The sequence below is a fragment of the Protopterus annectens genome, chromosome 13.part0 (assembly GCF_019279795.1).
Source record: "Protopterus annectens isolate FY-2018-M chromosome 13.part0, PAN1.0, whole genome shotgun sequence".
NCBI lineage: Eukaryota > Metazoa > Chordata > Ceratodontiformes > Protopteridae > Protopterus > Protopterus annectens.
In genome coordinates, this window is record NC_056747.1 from 575360390 (window position 1) to 575373184 (window position 12795).

Genomic DNA, 12795 nt, shown 5'->3' on the forward strand with positions numbered 1-12795 from the left:
CTAAATACTTGTTCATCGGTTACAAAAAAAAGAAGTTTTTTAGTTTGTGAGGTAAACAAACAAAAAGAACGCCTTGGACCACGGTCTTCTCCTCTATAGTTCAAACACCAAAATCACAGAGCGCCAGTGGAATTAACGCTTTTATTCACCAAGAAAAAATAAAATACATGCGTTTTCGTCCTACATACAGGACTTCATCAGACAACCATTTTTGACTTGAAAAGCCCTTTAAATAATCTCTAAGTCACCTGTTTAATTGTTAATCCAATGAAATACATCTCCTTCAATTTGAACTGACTGTTTGTGAGGTAGTTATTGTGTAGGCCCCTCCCTTCCCTATAGTGTGTGCGTGGCCAGTAGTGTGTTTGGGTTTGTGTGGCTGCTTTTGTGTGAAAATGTCGGAGCAACCAATACCTACTTTCAAAAAATGCACAGTGTGGCCATAAGCTTTCACCGCTGAATGGTCTCACACTGTGTGCTGTTTGCCTAGGTGTAGCCCATTTATCCGCCCAGTGCAGTGTGTGTGATTGAGTCCATCCGAGAGCCCTGAAGGATAGGAAGGCCAAACTGGTGGCTAAAGGCCTGCTCCCAGCTTCCTCTTTGGACACTCCAGCTTCGGCTTCTGCAACTCCCGCCCACCCCAACACCCCAAGGCTGGGACTCGCCCTCCCGCTAGACCTGTTGAAGGGGACGCGAAAGGGAGAGACATAGAGAAGAAAGGGGATAGGCCTTGTAAAATGTCTCCAGATCGGGAGTCCTTCCCTAGCCCGCCTTCCAAGGTATCGAGACCTGTCTCCCCTCTGCTCCACTCCCCCAGATACTCCCCAGAGCCATTGGAGCCTTCAGAGCCGAGGCCTTCCTCCAGGTCCTCCCAGCAACCAGCCAGATCAGAGTCATTCGCTTCCTCACACTCTACTCTGTCTGAAATGGATATGGCAGGACAATGAGATTTATTTGGACCCAAATCCAGATGGGAGTCTAACCAGGCCCCTCTCCCTCTGGAGAGGGGACCTCCATGCCCTTCTTTCATCCGATTTCTCCTTCCTCAATCCAACCTGCAGTTTTGGGGTTTATGGATCTGAGGATGTTTGGTGCGGGGGATTCGGCACAGATGGTTCCTCCAACTTCGACTCCGACTATTACCTTGAGTTCCTCTGAATCCGACCAGTTCAGTTCCAATCAGCTCTCGGGGCTGAGGACGGGAAGTCTGACCCGAGGGGATGGAGGTGTCTTCGGCTCCAACTTTGTCAGATCAGAGCTGTTCCTTCGTAGCTCCGGCTACCCTAGCCTCTGCCCCGATCCTCACGGTGGACTCTGGGAGGGCTTGCTCCTTGTTTGGTGCTAAGGAGGGTCGCTGTCCATCAGCATTCAATGTGGTGGAGAGGGTTCTCTCCCAAGGATTAAAACCCCAGCCAATTTCCTTGGATTCCACCCAGACTCCCTCTGATTCCGTTACGACTCCCTTCAGCTTGTCTCAGAGACAACCCGTGCTAGAGGAGTCCCAGGTGTTTCCCCTGGAGGAATCCCTCGTGGCTCACAATCCCTCTTCAGAGAGTCCCCCTGAAGAGGGTCCTTGTAAGCACATGTGCAAAAGGAGGCACCTGGACTCCCCTTAGTCCCCTTACAGAAGATACTGATTTAGATGGAGAAGGTTCCCCCAGGTCACGTGTCCTTTGGAGACATCATGGAGATCCTCCAGCAGAGGTGAGGTTGGTCAGACCCAAAATCTTCTACGGCTGAGTCAGTGTTCCTGGAGGCTTTTGGCACGAGCCCATCTATGTCCTGGGTGTCCCCGCTGGCGGACCCCTTAGTGGATCTTATCACCACACGGGCATGGAAGGAGCCTGAGACCATAGAGCCGATACCTAAATGCCTGGACAAGATTTTTTCTCTACCCTCTGACAGACAGCCATGGTGTAAGGGATACCCTGTGGATGCTATGGTGGTTGCAGCAGCCACCAAGAGGGAACTGGCTCAGGAAAGTTACTCAGTCCACCCTCCGGGCAAGGAGTCCAGGACGGTGGATCAATTTGGGAAGAGAGTATATTCTTCAGCAACGTTTTCCATCTGATCGCTGAAGTATTTGGCATACGTTATATGACTGCAGCGAGACCTAGTCATGGAATTAGCTGAGTCGCCCCCAGAGTCTTTGTCGCAGGACAGGTGTCTGTTCTCCACGAAAATGTCGACCATGTCAGCTCTGAGGTCAGTATGAAACACGTCCATGCACCTCCTTTCCCAAGCCACAGAAGGAGCAGCTAGGCCTGCTGGGACAGACGTAACTATGAGGTGACACAATTGGCTCAGACTGTCAATTTGTGGACCCCTTCAAGGCATCTTTTACAAATGCTCCCTTCGATGGTTCTTCTCTTTTTGGGAAGACCATACAAGACACCCTTGTCCAGATTGAAAAAGACAGGAAGACCTTGTCTGCCATTGGAATCCACTTCTCTAGTCCTGAAAGATCCTTTTCCAGGATCAGAGAGGGCAAAAGATGTGATTCCGGAAATCGCAGTTTTCACAGGACAACTCGTCCCCTAGAGGGAGACATGACAGATGCAGTCCCAGAGGCAGAGGGGGTCCGTGGAACTTTGGATCTACGGAGCCCTTCTCGGACAGTCTCGCACAGCAGCCCTGGGGGGTTGCCCGACTGTCCTACTCTGGAGGCAGTTGGGGGAAGATTATCATTGCACCCAGTGGCGTGGGAGTCCATAACTGCAGATCGTCGGGTGCTTCAAATAATATCCAGAAGTCACACCATCCCGTTTGTTGCCCCTCCAATCCAACCCAAGTGCCTCCCAGATGTCCCACCTACTCAAAGGGAGATGGCAGCACTAGAGGTTTCCAAGCTGCTTCAAAAACTAGCCCCCCCCCCATCAGTCCAGGTCAGGCGTTTACTCCAGGTTCTTTTTAGTGCCAAAAACTACGGGGGACCTCAGACCCATTTTGGACCTGTGAACCTTAAACCTGGCTGTCGCCTAACAGAAATTCCGAATGCTCACCCTGCAGTCCATTCTACTATATCTTCGAGAATGCGACTGGATGTGCTCGTTACACCTCCAGGACGCTTACTACTATATCAAGGTTCACAGAAGCTCCTTGAGATTCCTTCGCTTCTGGCTGGGAGCCATTCATTTCCAGTTCAGAGCCCTACCCTTTGGTCTCACCACAGCCCCAGGGTGTTTACCAAGGCAATGGCAGTCGTAGCAGCTCACCTGAGGCTTCAGGGCATTCAGGTATTCCCTTACCTAGATGATTGGCTCCTCACTGCTTCCACCAAGCATCTTCTTTGTCAGACCAGACACTCCTTCCTTCATCATGCAGACCTGCTAGGGATTGCTATCAATGTTTCCAAGTCCCACTTGGATCCAGTACAGATCTTGGACTTTATCGGGGCACGGCTGGACAGGGTCCAGAGTCTGCGGGCTCAGGTATCAATAATTCTTGGTCCCAGGTTACCGAAGACAGATGACATTTTCAGAGCCCTGGGCTCTATGACTGCAGCAATCTCTATCTTCCTCTGTGTGCATCTTCACATGTTTGTTCTTCAATGGGCTCTAGCCATAAAGTGGTCTTTGCTAGATCTCCCCATGGAATACCCAATTCAAATTAGCAAAGCCTGCAGAGCGTCACTCCTCTGGTGGGTCCACTCCCCGGAGATCGCAGCAGGATGCCCATTTGTTTCACCCACAGCCCAAGCCACAGTGACCACGGATGCCTCCCAGCTCTGGTGGTGGTGGGGGGCATTATCTGGAGAGGATAGTCCAAGGCACATGCTCCCAGATCGAGACCAGATTGCACATCAGTGTTCTGGAGATGAGAGCAGTGATTTTAACATTGCAAGCCTTCTACACTGTTCTTTCTCTGGGGACTATTGCAATTCAAGTGAGACAGCATGTCTGTCACAAGGCTATGAGAGTGTGGGAGTGGGCAATTTCCACCAGTCTGTTGCTGATTGCAGCGCACATCCCGGGACACTCCAACATTTTAGTGGACAGATTGAGTTGGGCTATTCTAATGCCATATGACTGGTCTCTGAAACAGTCTATAGCGGAGGAGATCTTCCTTGCGTGGGAACAGCCTTGCTGCTATCTCTTCGCAGCTCCTTCCAATGTGAAGCGCAGTGAGATGTTCTTCATTCCACATTGCTGCAGTCCTAACAATTGGGTAGTCCGCTGTCCCAGTCGGCCCGAATACCAAAGTATGTGGCTGACGTCGGTCAAGGCGCATTAGACTGACGTCAGTACGTCAGGGTACTAATGCGCATGACCGACGTCATATCCTCAGTCTTTTTTGCCGCATGGTCCGATGCAGAAGCAGTTTTGCGAGTGCAGGTTGGCGTTCTGAAATTTTCTGAAGTCGGAGTTTCAGACCGAATCAAAGTTGGCTAAGTACCCCGTTGGGAATATTTTGGTTTTTTCTTGCCTCAGTATTTAACCGGATGTCAGAAAAAGTGAATAACTGTATTTCTTGTGGGAAACAGATACCTCATAGGGATTACCATACCTTGTGTATACCTTGTTTAGGGCCTGAGCACGACGTTGTTGGATGCCGCTCTTGTGCTAGATTTAACAAACGCACTATTAAGAGAAGGTTAGACTGTGCCAGGTTAGTTTTTGGGAAGCGTTGTAATTATAAAATGCCGTCGGATGCTCCGACGCCCGCTTCGTCCAAAAAACGCAAGGACAAAGCAGCAAAGCCTAGGGTGGAAGAACCGGCAGTCCCAGACGTCGGTTCTTTAGAAGGCTCTGTGGAGCCGGAGGTTTTACCATGAGTTTCTTTAGAATCTCAGGGAGAGACTTTACTGTTACAGGATGTGTCCTCTCAGGAGGTAGGCCAGGCTGAAGGGGCTTCTTAGGTGGCTGTTCTTCCCTCTCTTCCTAAGGTGGTTAGAGCCTCCCCTTCTGTTTCCAAGGCTTCTTTGAGAGGCAGGCCAGGTTTAACTTCAGTGGGGGTTTCTCCTAGCTCTTCAGGATCTTTGCCTAAGAAACATATGCTTAAAATGGCAGAGGATTTGATTACTATGATTAGAGGCTCTATGCCCCCTCCTGATAAGAGGCCCAGGGTGGAGCCTGAGTTTGAGAGTTTTGAGCAGTGTTCGGAGGCTTCTGAGTCTTCGGCTGAAGACTTGCAGGAGTATCCTCCTTATTCTGATTCTGATGTGGATGATTCTACTCCGTCAGCTTCTCCTCCTGAGGATTTTTCATTTTCAGAGACTCTGCATTCCATGAGGGAGCATTTTAAATGGGAAGGCCAAGATTTCTCTGATTCCAGGAAGAGGCTTAGGGAATTCTTGTTTTACCCCAGCATAGGCCTTTAGCTATACCTCCTGTTCTGAATGTGGTGGAAGATGTTTTTGCAGAGGCTTCCCTAAACCCTGATTCTTTGCCTCCTGCCCCAGTTAAACCTGATAGGTACTATAGGGTGCCTGAAGCTCATAAGTATCTTTTTAAGAGTCCTAGGGCAGACCCGGAAACTGTCTCTCAGGGGCCTAAAGGTGTTAAGGCTTCTGTTGTTAAAAATCCTGTTCCTCCTGATAAAGAGGCAAGGGCTTTGGATAGATGGGGAAAGAAAGTGTATACTTCTTCCACTTTAGCCATGAGTGCGTTGAATTGCCAGTTTCACATGTTAAAATATCAGAATTATCTCCTTTCACAATTGAAGTCTAAGGTAGATGCTCTGGCGGAAGGTATTGAGTGTAAAGAGTTGCAGGATTTAGTTCATGTGTCTGTACAGGTGGGTAAGCATTCACTGCAATGTGGTTTTGATGCTGTGCAGGCCTCCTCGAGGGTGGCTGCCACTGGTTCTGTTCTTCGTAGGCACGCCTGGTTGAGGGATCAGAATTTAGCTGAGCATGTTAAGACAAGGATTTTGGATGCTCCTTTACAGTCTGACGTGTTGTTTGGTTCGTCTGTGGAAGCAGTTTTAAGGAAAATGGAGGACAAGGCTAAGTCTATGCAAACTGTTAAAGATTTTTTGCAGGTGCAGCCTCCGAAGTTTAGTAGAAATTGGCCTACTAAGGGATGGACATATCCTACTTATGATTCCCAGTCTAGGGGTAGGTCTAGACGTGGTAGGGGCAGAGCTCAAGGTTCTTTTAGGCCTAGAACAGGGAGTTCGCCTGCTCAGGCTTCTGGTGAGGGCAGGGGTCAGTCCTTTCGTAAACAGACCCAATGACCTGCCTTTTCAGCTGCCAGTACATTCTCGTCTGGCAGCACCTTTGGGAGGAAGGCTGGCTCTTTTCAAAGAAAATTGGGATTTAATTACCCAAGACAGATGGGTTCTGGATATCATTCACCACGGTTACAGGTTTTATTTCCATACCTTGCCTCCTTTCAAAGGCATGCCAGACATTCCTCCTCTACAAAGAAAAGAGGCTCACAAGCAAATTTCTCTGTTACTCCAAATAGGGGCCATTCAGCCAGTCCCTGTGCCAGAAAGGGGCCTAGGATTTTATTCTCGCCTGTTCCTAGTACCAAAGAAGGGGGACACGTGGAGACCAATTTTGGATTTATCTATCCTCAACACTTATCTGGACATTCCCAAGTTCAAAATGTTGGCGTTACAACAGCTTTTACCTCTGCTGGGCAAAGATCACTGGATGGTAACTTTAGATCTCAAGGAGGCTTACCTTCATGTGCCTATCAGACTGAGTTGCAGGAAGTATCTACGTTTCGAGCTGGAAATTCCCATTATCAGTTCTCTGCATTGCCCTTTGGCTTATCTACTGCGCCCAGAGTATTCACAAAGGTTCTGGCTCCAGTGATAGCTTACTTCAGGCTAAAAGGAATTCAAATCTATCCTTACTTGGACGACTGCCTGATTCTGGCTCAAGAAAAGGAAGACCTTTACAGCATTTGGAATATGTGATAGCAGTGCTAAGATGCCTAGGGTATTCTGTGAACGAAATAAAGTCCAGTCTAGTACCCTCTCAAGACATGTGCTTTCTGGGTGTGAGACTGAATACAGCAGCCCAGATGGCCTTTTTAACCCCGGACAAACAAAAGAATCTTTCCATGTACTTCCATCAACTATCTCTTCAGTCCGGGCTGACTGCAAGGACAGTCCTTCAAGCCTTAGGGTTCATGGCATCTTGTATTCTGGTGCTTCCCAATGCCAAACTGCATATGAGGAAGCTGCAATGGTATCTCAAAAATGTATGGACACAGCACTGCCAGGATTTGGACACTGTCATTCAAATAATACCTTGCATTCAACAGGAATTTTTGTGGTGGGCTCAGGAATGTCACCTAAACAAGGGACTCTCTGTGACCCGGCCAGAGGCGAGTCAGATTCTAACGACAGATGCCTCAGACATTGCTTGGGGAGCTCATCTAAATGGAAAGTGGATACAAGACAAGTGGCCTGCCAGACTACAGCATCTACATATCAACATGAAGGAGATGTTAGCAGTCCAATTTGCATTAATGGCTTTCAAGGAGTTACTTCTTCCAGGGCAGGTGTTGATTCTAACAGACAACACAACTGTCATGTGGTACATCAACAAACAAGGGGGAACACATTCTTACCCGTTGTGCAGGCAAGCAATGATTTTATGGGAGACTGCGCTCAGCTTGCAACTAACTCTTCAGGCAAGGTTTCTGCCGGGAGCACAGAACTCCTTAGCAGATGTGTTAAGCAGACAAATCATGGATCCCCACAGTGGAAACTGGATCTTCATGTATTTCAGAAATTGACAGTGTCATGGGGAACTCCAGACATAGATCTGTTCGCTTCTCCACTAAACCACCAGCTGCCAAAGTTTTGCACAAAGAGGTTTCATCACACAGCCTGGAAAGTGGATGCTCTTTCTTTCAGTTGGAAAAATCTTCATGTGTATGCCTTTCCACCTCTGCCTCTTCTCCCAAAGGTGCTCCTAAAGGTCAGACAAGACAAGCCAAGGATGATTTTAATAGCTCCAGATTGGCCTCGGCAACACTGGTACCCATTACTGAGGAGTCTGGTAAGGAAGCCTCCATGGCCTTTACCTTTGATTCCACATCTGTTGTCTCAGAGGGACGGTCACCTGCTCAATGTCAAGCTTCACTCTCTTCATCTAACAGCCTGGCATATTCTGTTTTGAAACACAGCAGGTCTCAACTTCCTCAACAAGTTTTAAATGTGATTATGGAAGCCAGAAGACCTAGTACAAGGAAAGTGTACGCAGAAAAATGGAAGAGATTTTTATTTTGGAGTGCAGCAAAAAAATTGGAGATTTCTGAGCCTAATTTCAGTGTGGCTCTACAATATCTTACTGAGTTATTGGACAAAGGTTTGTCTTTCTCTTCCATTAAGATTCATGCTGCAGCAATTTCAGCTCACTATGATTGTGACCCACCATTGTTTTCGCATCCTTTGTTCAAGCAATTTCTGAGAGGGGCAAAGAATATAAGACCCCAACGTAGAGCTCCTACTCCTGCTTGGGATCTCAATTTTGTGTTGGAGAAACTTACTCTACAACCTTTTGAGCCTGCGGCTTCTGCTGAATTGAAATACTTGTCATGGAAGACTGCTTTTTTGTTGGCCATTACTTCTGCAAGAAGGGTTTCTGAATTGCAGGCCCTTATGGCGGTAGAGCCTTTTTTGATTTTCCATAAGGATAGGGTATCATTACGTACTAATCCTTCCTTTATGCCTAAGGTGGTTTCTAGTGTGGCTTTAAACCAAACTATTCATTTGCCTACTTTTTATGCAGATCCCCAAAATAAGGGGAAAAGATTTTGCACACTTTAGATGTACACAGGCAATTGCGTTATTATTTAAGCAGGACTAAGGATTTTAGGCAGTCTCAGCAGTTGTTTGTTTCTTTTGCTTTGAGTTCTCAGGGCAAGCCTGTGTCAAAACAAACTATTTCTAAGTGGATTGGGTTTTGCATTGCATTTTGTTATTCCCATCATGGCAAGGAGATTCCAGCTGGGATTAGGCCTCATTCCACTAGGGCTACTGCCACTTCAACAGCATTTCTAAGGGGTGGCAACTAAGGATATTTTGGAGGCAGCTACTTGGAGTTCAGTGCATACTTTCTCTAAGCATTATCACCTTCCTCTCTACTCTAAATCTAGGGCTGGTTTTGCCACAGCTATTTTGCAAGGCATGTTGACAGCTCCTGCTTCCTTATGATTTGCCAGCCTCCCTTACCTCTGCTTTGGGATTCTACCCAATTGTTAGGACTGCAGCAATGTGGAATGAAGAACATAGTACAGTTTTGTACCTACCATAAATGTAGATGTTCGAGGATCCACATTGCTGCAGTCCAATTTACCCTCCCTCCTTGCCCTCTGTGTTTAGGGGTGGTTGTGTAGGTGAGGTTATACTTTTGTAATTTTGTATATATTGTACATATTTTTTGGTTTTGGCCTTGTCTTTTTAGGGTCTTCTGACATCTGGGGCAAGAAAAGACTGAGGATATGACGTCGGTCATGCGCATTAGTACCCTGACGTACTGACGTCAGTCTAATGCGCCTTGACCGACGTCAGCCATATACTTTGGTATTCGGGCCGACTGGGACAGCGGACTACCCAATTGTTAGGACTGCAGCAATGTGGATCCTCGAACATCTACATTTATGGTAGGTACAAAACTGTACTTTTTTCGCTTTGATTCCCTGACCATGGAATCCCCCCAGAGACGCTCTAGTCCATGCTTGGCCTCCCGGGTTACTGTACACTTAGCCCCCGTTACCACTCATTCCGAAGTTCCTTCAGAAAGCTTGCCAACTGGGGTGCAAGGTGATCCTCATTGCCCCGTTCTGGCCTCGTCAAGTGTGGTTCCCCTTCCTCTGGTCTCATGTTCTAGCTCTTCCTTGGATTCTGGATCCCTGTCAGGATCTCATTTCTCATCCCTTGGGTACCTGTCCGCCCAACCTGGGCAGCCTCAAGCTGACAGCTTGGTTGCTCCATTTCCCTTGATTCCAGGTCTTTCATCTTCAGTTAAAACTATTCTGGTGGCAGCTCATAAGGCTTCCACTAGGAAGATTTACCACAGTACATGGAAACAATTCTCTATTTGGGCTGCTCAGAGAAACCTGGATCCTTTTACAGCCCCTGTCCCTGCAGTGTTGGATTTCTTAGCCAGCATTTTTCAGCAAGGGGATAGTTCTTCCATTGTGAAAGTGAAACTGGGAGCTATTTTGAATTTCCATGTTGGCGAAAACAGGAATGCCCTGGCCTCTTCTAGATTGTGTAAGGCTTTTCTTAAAGGCACCTTTCTTTTGCATCCTCTAAGAACTGTGTTCCTCCTTCGGACCTTACCTTGGTTCTCCAGGCTTTAGTTGCTCCCCCCTTTGAACCTGCAGCATCAGTAAATTTGAAGATGTCCTTCAAGGATGCATCTGCAGTCATCACATATGGGTTGTCCTGCCTCAGGCAGCCCTTCGGTCGGCCGGATTCCAAAGTTTGGGTCCGGCGTCGGCTGATGTTGCCTCCTCCCTGACGTCAGAGCGTCTGGGGTATAAAAGCGTCAGCCGACGCCATCTTTCCTCAGTCTTTCTTGCCGCGTGGTGCCCGAAGCAGAATCAGTTCGCAAGTGCCGGTCGGCCAGCTCCTGTAACTCAGCTATCCGAAGACTTCAAAAGCTAAGTACCCCATTGGGGACTCTTTCTTGCCTCAGCCGATGTCAGATAAAGTTAATAATTGTTTAACTTGTGGGAAACAAATACCTCATAAGGATTTCCACTCTTACTGCCTCCCTTGCTTAGGCCCAGACCACGACGTCTCGGCCTGTTCAGCCTGCGCTTCCTTCAACCGACGCACTCTTAGACGTCGGTCGGAGTTCGCAGAGGAGTTTTTTGGGGCTAGTTTTTCATATAAAATGCCGTCGGAAACCCCGACTTCACATTTAACTAAGAAATGGAAAGACAAGGACCGACACGCGGGCCGCGGTTTCGGCTGAAACCGCGGCTAGGCCTACCGCGAATGTCTCTGTCTCTGCTGATACAGAGTCCTTGGAATTTCTGAACCCTGAAACAGTACAACTGACGGCTCCTACCGAGTCGGTTACAGAATTGCCTTCAGAAACTGGTGTTTTGGAATCTTCCGACACCATACCTTTAGACAAAACTACACCAGCTCGTGGTGCAGCCAGGCCTCCTGCATCCATGCCCATTAAGGCCTTCACCAGGGCTAAAGCTGCTGAACACACTAAAGCCATGCCTCCCAGGGTTATTCCTCAGGGACCCTCTTCTAGTTTACAGATTCTAACCTTAGCAGAGGACCATATCTCTTTAATCAGGGGCTCTCAGCCCCATCCGGACAGGGGCTCCCAACCTCCTCTAGACAAAAGGCCCAGGGTAGACCTCCCTGATCCCCTATCCTCAGAGGAGGCCTCTGATGGCTCGGATCACTCGGACTACCAGGAGGAGGCTTATTCGGCCTACGAGGATTCGGATGCAGAGGAATTTATCCCCTCAGCCTCCCCTCCTGAAGAGCTCTCCTTTGGGGAGACCCTTCACTCTGAGAGAGCATTTCAAATGGCAGGGCCAGGAATATTCTGATTCCAGGAAAAGACTAATAACTTTTCTTCATTTACCTCAGCATAGACCTTTGGCTATTCCTCCTGTTTTAAATGTCATTGATGATGTGTATTCTGACTCTAGTATGACCCCTGACACTCTGCCTCCGGCCCCTGTTAAGCCCGATAGGTATTACAGGGTCCCGGACACACACTATTTTCTTTACAAAGCCCACTCTGCTGATCCTGAAACTATTTCACAGGGCCCTAAAGGGGTTGCAGCTGTCACTACTAAGAACCCACTCCCCTCTGCAAAGGAGTCCAGGGCATTAGAGAGATGGGGTAAAAAAGTGTATACTTCTGCCACTCTTGCCATGAGGGCATTAAATTGTCAATTTCATATGATACAGTATCAAGAGTATTTGTTAGAAGAAATGCATAAGAAACTGTCTTCTACTGAACCCCTTGACCGCAAATCCCTTCAGGATCTAGTACATAACTCCCAGCAGGTTAGCAACCATTTCTTGCAGTGTGGTTATGATGCATTGGAAGCTTCATGTAGGTCAGCAATGACAGGTGTTGTCATACGTAGGCATGCTTAGCTGAAGGAACAATCTCTGCCAGACCATGTTAAAGCTAAGCTTTTGGATGCTCCACTGGAAAAGCAAAAGTTATTTGGTTCCACTGCTCAAGAAGTCCTAAAGAAATTTGAGGAAAAGGCAAAATCTGTACAAACAGTTAAGGATTTTCTTCAAGTCCAACCGCCAAGATTCAGCAGAAATTGCCCTTCCAAGAATTGGTCCTTTCCGGACACAGAAAGATTTCAAAGGGGCAAGAACAGGTGTGCCAGAGGTAGAGGGCAAGCTAGGGGCTCCTACAGAGGCCGTCAATGGCAACCTCCACTCCAGAGGACCTGCAACTGCTGCACAAGGACAAACTCAATGACTTTGCTTTGACTCCGCCAACCAGGGCTCAATTAGAAGCACCTTTGGGCGGAAAGCTTTCTTTATTCTCAAAAAATTGGCACAGCATTACAAGAGACAAATGGACACTCCAAATAATAGACAACGGATACAGGTTCCATTTTCACACATTGCCAAAAAGAAAAGGCATGCCAGGTCTGCCACCAAATCAAAGGGCAGAGGCTTTGAAACAAATCTCAAACTTACTACAAATGAAAGCCATAGAAAAAGTTCCTATTTCAGAACAAGGCCAAGGATTTTACTCCAGACTATTCCTTGTTCCAAGAAAAGAGCATCAATGGAGACCAATTCTCGACTTGTCCGCACTGAATACTTATCTCATTGTGCCAAAATTCAAAATGCTGACTCTAAGCAACTCCTTCC

The 12795-nt window shown here is 47.7% G+C and overlaps 1 protein-coding gene across 2 annotated transcripts in view; it reads left to right on the plus strand.

The window, feature by feature from the left end:
- Nucleotides 1-12795, plus strand: part of RABGEF1 (RAB guanine nucleotide exchange factor 1) — a 587842-nt gene that overhangs the window by 345902 nt on the left and 229145 nt on the right. The window lies entirely within an intron of this gene.